Genomic DNA, 9,312 nt, shown 5'->3' with positions numbered 1-9,312 from the left:
CACTCTTAGAGGAGTAGGGTATATATATAACATTAATGTGTACTTGTTATCGTAAGACCAAGACCAACACCAAGACCAAGACCAAGACCGTGCTCGATTGACGAGGATGGGGACAATTAAGGGGTTTTGTTTTCAATATTTTTCTAACAAAAAATAACCCGATTCAAATTCACTAGCAATTTGTGTGAGCGATTTTTTCTTTTTTAATTCATTTTTTGATTTTTTGGAATTAACAAAAATATAATTTTTAAAATTTGCAAAGACACAAATTCACAAAAATTTGAAAGAAATATATAGAAATTTATGAATTTAAGGAAAATATCAATTTTCAAAAATGAGGAAAAACCAGAGTTGTATGCATGTGACTACATCCCCTTCTTCCTACTGTGCCGACAAATCAAGTGAACAAACTGTTGTAGACACACAAGCAAAAATAAAAAATCTATACTGTCGACAACCATGTCACACAGACAATAAACAAAAAATGCAAGATATGAATTGCAGAAGAATCTATGTAAACAACAATTGAAAACACCAAATTGGAACTATCAACAATAGATCTTTGTAGACAAAAACTAATAATAAACGCCGTTCCCAGCCTTTTCTACACAATTGTAGAAAAACCTCAAAAAACATTAGCACAACTGCACCTAAAGCTTGACACATAGTGCTCCTTGGTAATGGTGCCAAAAAATGTCAAAATGCACGGGCCTGGCTATGCATTTTGCGTGAGCAATTGGGGCAGCAAACACACAATCGAGATGCAAGCAAGCTCAATAAATGCAATTGGTGTGTCACTCACCCCTGTATAGTTGTCGATGAGGGAAACTTGTGCATGCAAAGAGGAAAATTCCCGTCTCGCTGCTCCACCATCTCCTCACTATTGTACCGCTATTATTGCTCAGCCACCACATCCTCTCTCTCATGCTCACACACACTCATGCTCACATGTAGCAAGAAGATACTGTAGGAGAGAAGGAGAGTAAGAGTAGTGTTAGTACATTGGTGAATGAGCAAAACTAGGTTACATGCCTTTTATGTGGTCGTCCCATTCACATATAGGCACCCACACTTGGCCAGTCAACAACAAATTCTTATATAAATAAGCATGTGTGCACCTCTCCTTGGCGATCACCCAATCCCTGACCCTGCATCTACAAGATCGACAAGCCCGGCCCACGACTCAATATAAAAAATAATAGAAATTCCATCTTAAGTTAGCATGAAGTTAACAAATAGGAAGTACCAGCACCTACCAAGAAATTTACAACTTGGTGCAAAGAGCTTTGAAGTTAGAGTAGCAAGCTAAGAAGGAAAAAGGGCATAAAATGACTCTATGTGACTTCACGTGAAAGTGACTCAATGTCAAGAGAGTCTAGCTCTAGTTCTATAGGAAGAAGGAATTCAGATGAAAGTGAATCAATGTCGAGAGAGTCTATCTCTAGTTTTAGTTCTAGCTCTTCAAAAAGCGACACTAAACAAATGCCTGGGTATCCACAAAGCATCTTCTACTACTTAGTAGAGCCATTGTGACAGTCAAAATGGCTCCAAATTTGGTCATTTTGGGTATTTAAAGTGTATTTATGCAATTTAAAGCATATGTACATGATTTTAAGCGTATCTAGGTACATAGCAAAAAGTTGGAGCTATGGTGGATTGGATTGGAGTGCTAGAGGAGACCCATGATATGTTAAAGTGGATTTTTTGCAGACCGACATCCTCTCTGTTATACACAGCCCATTTGCAAGCGAGCACCTCCATGCAGATGACATGGGTGGCTTCATTGTAGAATGGCAATTGAGTGCCAATGCACTAAAGATCATGTTTGATGTATGTGGGGTGTCAATACCAAGTATTTATGTCTATATTGCATGGAAAGCACTAGAACAAGAGATTGGAAAACCACCATCTAGGAATAATGTGAATGTTGTCATCTACCCATCTTCTCTTATGATTTGCGATCCAATTCTACTAATAGACTTAAAAAATATACATATATGTACAGTGCATGCAAACTTAAGAAATGTACATATATGTACAGTTCATGCAGAGATTAGAATCTTGGACAAATTGCTTCGACTGCATCTTGATTATGCATACTCTAATAATCCGACTAAACTTGCAGATGAGTGCATAGAAAAATGTGAAGCCTTACCCTTGCAAATGGGTTTTCATGGTGGCCAAGTGCATCTGAAAAAGGATCCTACTCTTTCTAAAGGAACATGTGATGTTTTTCAAGATGTTCCAATGTAAGGGGAAAAAGCAAGAAGATTCTTGAGAACCATGATAAAAAACAAGTCAACGCAATGTGGAACTACTAGAAGGATCTCTGTGCCATGACTACAAATGTCAAAAGCAGGCCAGATGTAGCCAACAAATGCATGGAAGTGTGGAAGAATCTTGACAATTTCTTGAAGGTCCTAAGACAAACAAGGTAGCTCAAATACTTATGCAGATGACTTCAAAATGCCAATAAAACTTTTAAGAAATTCTATCACATATACTTGGGGAGAAAAAGACATCACTCATTACTTGGTGAGTGTTCAAACACTTTTGAGTGGCCAATTTAGTTCTTAAAGTTGCACATTGTATCCATGAATTCTAATAACAAACATGTGTGTTTGTAGCATATTCTCTACTTGCATGGACCATATTTTGCAAAAGAAGGACCCCCCACAACATACACACAAAGAATGGAAAAGTCCCATTATCAAGCAAGAATTTCATTTTGTAGATGTACGAGATAATGAGGTGGGCAAAGAATAAGCAATGCACTAAAAGAATTATTCAATTGGTTCTACACGAGACAATTACAAAGGATGAGAACAAACAACCAACAACAACCATGCTGCTCAACCACACAAACACCTCAAGATTCACTAACTCCTTTGTACCTCTTTTTCAATGGGTCAAAATTTATAAAATATGTCATTGCACAATACAATCGGTTTTACATTAGGTTTTGATTCTTTCAGCATCACTTGACATGTTACCCCTATCTTAGAAATTTTCTCCTTCTATAACCTTCAAGAGGCTGGCATTTGTCTCTTGGGCTACAACTGCATACCTAGAGTAGCATAGAAAGTATCCCGCTCTTGAGGCATTGAAGCCTACACCATACCCAAATATTCTAAGTACAGTAGCTCTCTCAAGAAGTAGGACCTTGTTAGCATTGATTTGAAGGGGATTATATCCCATGAATAGTAACAACACCTTCAGGGAAAATATTGGCAATTGAGGATCTTCAAAATACTACATGTGAAAGGCACACAAGGTGGACTTGTCCAATGTAGGCAAGTAGTGCATGAGTGAGGAGGCATCCCTTCTGGAACTAGTCTCTGTTGCTTTCACTCTAAAGACTTTAGCTGTCACAAGAAAATTATCCCTTGCCAAGAAGTTTGATCTGCAAAACAAGAAGCTATACTTTACAAAAGACTGAATATAAAAAAGATTGTGGGAGGAGAGATTAGACGGAAATCACTTCCGTTCTCCTCATCAAAAAAAAAAATTCTTCCTCCTCTAGATATTGACTTTTTCAAGTTGTAAGACTATGGTAACATTAGCATTTGTTCTCACTTTGTCATCATGTTTGCCTGCATCCTAGTCTTTATCTTGCATTTCAGCTTTAGAAATAGGAAGAAAAGAAAGGCAACTTCCTTTGGAACTAGGTTACAAGGCTTCAAATGGATAGCACAAGAAATGGTTGGTGGGCAAATGAAATAAGACTTCTTTGAAAATCTTCCTATCCTCTTTGTAACTTTGCTCTTCTCAATTGGGTTTTTCAGTGAGATGACAATAATCCTTGGCCTCCAGCAGAAAGCACTAGCCCTCAACTACCTCTTCAAATTCTTTCACCTCCTCTATCAAACTATCTTTTGACTTATTCAGCATGATTGCAAGATCAAACTTGGGATTGAAAATTCAACTGCCTCTGTGTAGACTCCCATGTCACCACCATCCTTCAAAATAGCATCCAAAAGTTTTCACTTGGGTTGTCTTTAACAATATCCTCTCAACCTTGGGGAATTTTATTCATCGCATTGTATAGAAAGTGGAGATATAGGTATGTGGCCAGATGAGAACCTTAATGATGTGATAGGAAGGGGGTGAGAATATATAAAGAGCTCCTATTGCGTTGTGTGTGTATGTCAAAGAAATGTAGTAAGAGAGCTTGAAAAAATCAATATAAGGAGTTGTAATGATTTCACTATCAAGACAATCTCGTGGTGTGGGACGTGGAAGCAATGCAGTGAACAAGCCCGAACGAAGTGATATAAGGGGGTGTGAGAATGCTACAAGGGCTCCTATCATGTGGTGTAGAACGTGGAGGAATCCATAGCACTTTAGGGTTGAAACATGCAGGTGGAGGTGGCAGGGGCTTATAAACATATTGAAAAAATGACCATTGATGCCACTTGGCACCAATGGATGTATGTCATGTGGCACCAATGGTCATGTGCATGGTATGTAAAATTTGAGCGTGTGTTCATTTTCCAGGATTGCAAAAGTCTACCCATTGCTTTTTGTGCTTTCCTAAAATCTCTCACCCTCATCCGGCACAATGTGATAGCATAGCCTTGAAATTTTTAGAAAACCCCTCCCCCTTGCTTCATTTCGGTTACCTTATTCATCTAGGTTTCACCCTGCACGACGCGATAGCAGTTGTTTGGAAATTCAATAATGCCTCCCCTCACTTTGTTTGGGCTACTGGCTTCTTTCAGGTGTCATCATCCATGATGAGATAGTAGTGTATAAGATAGTCAAGAAACCCCCCTCCTTTCTTTGGGCAATCCTCAACCCCCCATCCCCCCCCCCCCCCCCCCCCCCCCCCCCCTGCCCCCCCTTCACATGATGTGGTAGGATCTTGACTTGCAGTCTTGAACCCCCCCTTGCACCGTGTGGGCTCCTTTCTTGTCTTGCAATCTTGAACCCCACCTCTCGCGAGCAAGGCAGCCTCTTACTTTCTAGCTTGCAGCCTCACGCACCAATTGGGAGTCTCACCTTGCCCCCATGAACTTTGTTTTCTACAAGCTCTTGTTTTGCTTCCTTTTCTCTCACATGGCTAAAACAAAACAAATGGCAAGGAAGGTATATAATGCACCAGAAGAGTTAGAGAAGCAAGAAGACAATAAAGAGAAACCACCTCCAAAGCCTCGTGCCAAGCCCAGTGCTAGGAAGAGGCTGCTTATGTGAAGTCTCTTAGAAATAAGAAAAGCACAAAAGTCAACTTGTCTACTTATTTGCAGGTTTCCCTTTATGAGGGTTGTCAAGGAGGTCTTAGATAGGTTGATCAGCATGATGAGAAGTAGCACCCTAATCAAAGTGAGGTGGAAATACTAGGCTTATGAGCAAAGGCTTGGTGCTTGTGTTAAGGCTCAGGTACAAGTTTGACAAGGTTCTTGAACCTATTCCTCGTAAAGAATTTAGGCCTTAGTAGATTTTGAATATTCCTCCTACAAGACAACCAAAGCCATCTCTTGTCATCGAAGATATTGCACACTAGTAATACAACACAAGGAAGGCCCGTGATAACAAAGAAGGCAAGGAGCAAGAGAAGATATCAGAAGATGCTATCTTGACAAAGCAAGTCGACATTCTAAGGGCTTCCAACTCCCTCCTTCTTGAAAATGTGACAAGCCAAATGGTTATGGATGTCTGCATGCATGGGCAAGATGAGGTGTACTATGACATAGTCCTTGAATCCACAAGTATGCTTGTGAACCACAACATTGATATTTTTGACATTGTGTTGTTTGTATGTCTTAGATATGTCCCTTGAATATTTGTTAGTGCATGCCTGCATGGGCCTCATTAGGAGATGTAATGCCTTTGTCTCCAGGTGTCTTATGAGGAATCTTCTTGAGCCTATGGCTATGCAAGTATCCATATTTGATCCTCTAGTGACACATTGCCTATTCAACAAGATGGGGGAACTTTCAAGTTTTTTGAAGAGTTTGACATGATGACATGGAATTTTATAGTATACCCCTATGTTGATGTGTAAGTCTTACGCCCAACATTTTTTAAATATATTGTGGTGTTATTCTTGGCTAATTGCTCTTTTCTTGTAGAGTCCGTTGGAGTCTAATTCTCTTCAATCTATTGAATAGAAATATTCATGAATTCACTTCCAAGCATTCACAAGAGAAGTAAATTGTAAGCATGAATCATGTGGTCTATGTTTAGTGCCCCCTTCCAATTTTTATTTCCAGCTTTATTTGACTTCTGTTGCAGGAGCGAATCACACCACACATAAAGTGCATGTAGGACAACCTAGATCAACATAATGTCAATCGAGGACACAGATGACACGATAGGCACAGGGATGAAATCTCTTTAGCTTCTCAGGCTGAGACCATCCTACACAGACAACACTGTGGAAGGCCAACTAAATCACAATCTAGAGTCTCACTACTCTGAACTACACCACCTACCCACATACACACAAACGGAAGGAAACTCACTAGATCATACCATAATCGTACGAAACTTAAGGAACACCATCCCTGACTAGGATACACCTGTCCTAAAGCCCCTACACTCAAAATCCTAGCTCTAGACCCATTTGCAAAAAACGCGTATAAAGATAGAGCAGTATTTTGAAAGTGCCCGAAACTGAAATCTTTGAGTACGTGTGTGTAGCTTATGTTGCTACGATTCTAATGACTACTTGCAGGTAGAAAATAGACGTCATTTGCTATACTTACAGCTGCACATAGCTCATAGATGCACAAGCGCGTTCCCTCCTTTTTGCGAGGAATGCTTGGTGTTGTCGCGTAGCTCTTGCTGAGGGGAGTGCGATGGTGTTGTCGGTTCTCCAATGTGATGAGAGAGCGGGGAGCAGCATCAGGATGAAGCTCACACTCTCTCTTTTCCTCTCTCACACACAGTAGACGGAAGCGCTAAACTTTATTATGATTAAGTTGTGTTGACAAAAGTGACCTAGGTACCTTATATACTAAGGCTACCATAGGTTAACCAAAAATAGAGTTTGAGGGTTCAAATGGCTTGGTATTTACAATCTGGAAGTCCCATTGCACCCCGGCTTCTGCAACTAGACTACCTACTTATTACAAATGATGTTTATAACCATAATCCTCAGCATTTCATAGATCTTAGAGAATAAGGTTTTGTTGAGCTATGTCGTGTTGTTGACCCAGCATCACAACACTCCTCCCCTCTGTGTTCATGTCGTCCCTCATATGACCTGGTTGTTGATGTCGGTGCGGTCTTTGTTGTCACTTTGCTGATGTAAAGAAAGTATAGGCTGTAGCCTTTGCACGAGCTCGTCCTACTCATCCAATCCGACGTTCATAGTCTTCACATGATTCAAGAAAATCATAATTGATGAAAAACTTTATGTCCTTCATATCCATGGTTAGATACAGTATTTGTTTCTGTCATTATAAGTCTATTGCCAGACCTAAATTCTAAAAGAACCCAATATCGTTTAGCTTGACTCTTATCATCATGGATAGAGAAAGCTCCATACATCACTTGCTCCAACAAATCTATCAATTTTGAGTATTTGTGATTCTCAAAAACAACTTCTACAATCTGTAGAATTGAGTGATTCGCTTTCAGATCTTGTGAGCCAATGACAACTTTGTAAGGATTCTGCAGAAATTGTATGGCTAAACCTTCAACTTCTTTAGGCCAAGTTGCACTCCAATGCAAAATCTGTATGTTATGCCGAATCTGGGAGAAAATTTTTCCTCACTTGATGTTCAAAACCCATGTCTAGCATTCGATCCGCCTCATCAAGGAATATCTTTGGACATCCTCTGATTGCTTTTGTGTTTGCTCATCTTCATTGGGGACTTCTTTGTTCCTACATCAAAGTGATCAAAGCCGCATTTTCCATTGTTAGCTTTGTGTGATTTGTAAATCATTATATTGCTTCCACTTGACACATGACTTAATAAAAGCCTCTCAAACCCCAGTTAATTCCCCAAGTTAGTAACTTGCTTCAAAAGGGCTTTATCTGACATCATTCGTGATAGATGATCATCTTTGAGCTATCATTGTCCATTTGTTTCCAAAACTCATATACATTATGTACAGGGTATGTAGGTGGCTATCATGGCTTAAAATTTGAAAAAATTACATCTTTGGCTGAGGGTTATACTTTTTTCTTTTTTTGGTTAAAACCCTTAGCTTGTATCCTCTATGCTTAGCCTCCTGGCAAAGTTTGGATTGATTTGAACTTGTATTTGGCTTTCCAAGATTTTTTAAATTAATTTTATTCTCAAGAATGACTAATGGGCATCTCTGGCACCTTCTGGCTACCAAACACATGTAGAACCAATGATGATGATCAAAATTGGGCTTGATCCCTGGTTTCTCCTGCAGACATCTATCATAAAAGATGACTAAGTTGTCATTTTTTCCCCTTTTGTTCTTGTCAGTGTTGTTAGTCCCTTTTGTTTGTTAGGCTTCATTAAGTCACATACAAGATAAAAGATTACAATATAGAGATCTACTTTCTGTGTACGGCCTTGTCGTCACGTGAAATGTCTAATGGCAACTTTACACTTGATGGGTGCTCTCGTTTAGTCGCATCACCAACTTCCTTTGTCCTTGAAGTCCATCTTGAGTCATTCATTTTTGGCCTCATGTTGTTGTTGAAGGTTGATCAACATTCTTTCTTACCTCTGACATTCTAGCCTTGTGCATATGGCTTTTGTGACATGCTTCGTGAAGTGTCATCATTTTCTTGGACCTTCTTTGCTTTGTACGGCTTGACATCTGTTCAGTATTTTCTTCATATGGATTATGGATTTTAATAAAATTTTCAAGAAAATATCAAAAAACGAATAAATAAAACCAAAAAACAACTCAGCTAAAAAAGCAAAATCATTCTAATAGAAATTTAAACACTATGTACACTGTATAATGTCCCTAGGGGCTCATATATGGCTTTTGTCCCCGTACTCCTCTTGTAACTCTACTATGAGGGAATATACTCTAAACTTTGTCAAAAATTATCACAATCAAACGCAAAAATTCAATACAACTCACAAAACATTGCCCTCTAATATTCATATATTAGGTCTGCATTTAGAATGCCTCCCCTCCTCCTATTTGGAGTCTTCCTTGATGACAAGGTATCACCAAGGGTATGTGTTGTGCTTGGGCAATCAAAAATTGTGCCTACGCAGGCCTTGTACTATAGCCCTATTATGCATACACAATAAATGCATGGAAAAGATTTATGTTGTGCAAGATGTGGGTATAAGCAATTTGCTTATTGGCATTTGCTGCAAAGCTTCGTATTCTAAGCAATGTGATATTTTTTTGAATCTCCTTTGC

This window comes from Adiantum capillus-veneris, chromosome 17, assembly GCF_014529385.1.
Source record: "Adiantum capillus-veneris isolate H3 chromosome 17, ASM1452938v2, whole genome shotgun sequence".
In the NCBI taxonomy this organism is placed as follows: Eukaryota; Viridiplantae; Streptophyta; class Polypodiopsida; order Polypodiales; family Pteridaceae; genus Adiantum; species Adiantum capillus-veneris.
Note: the sequence above shows the minus strand (reverse complement) of the source record.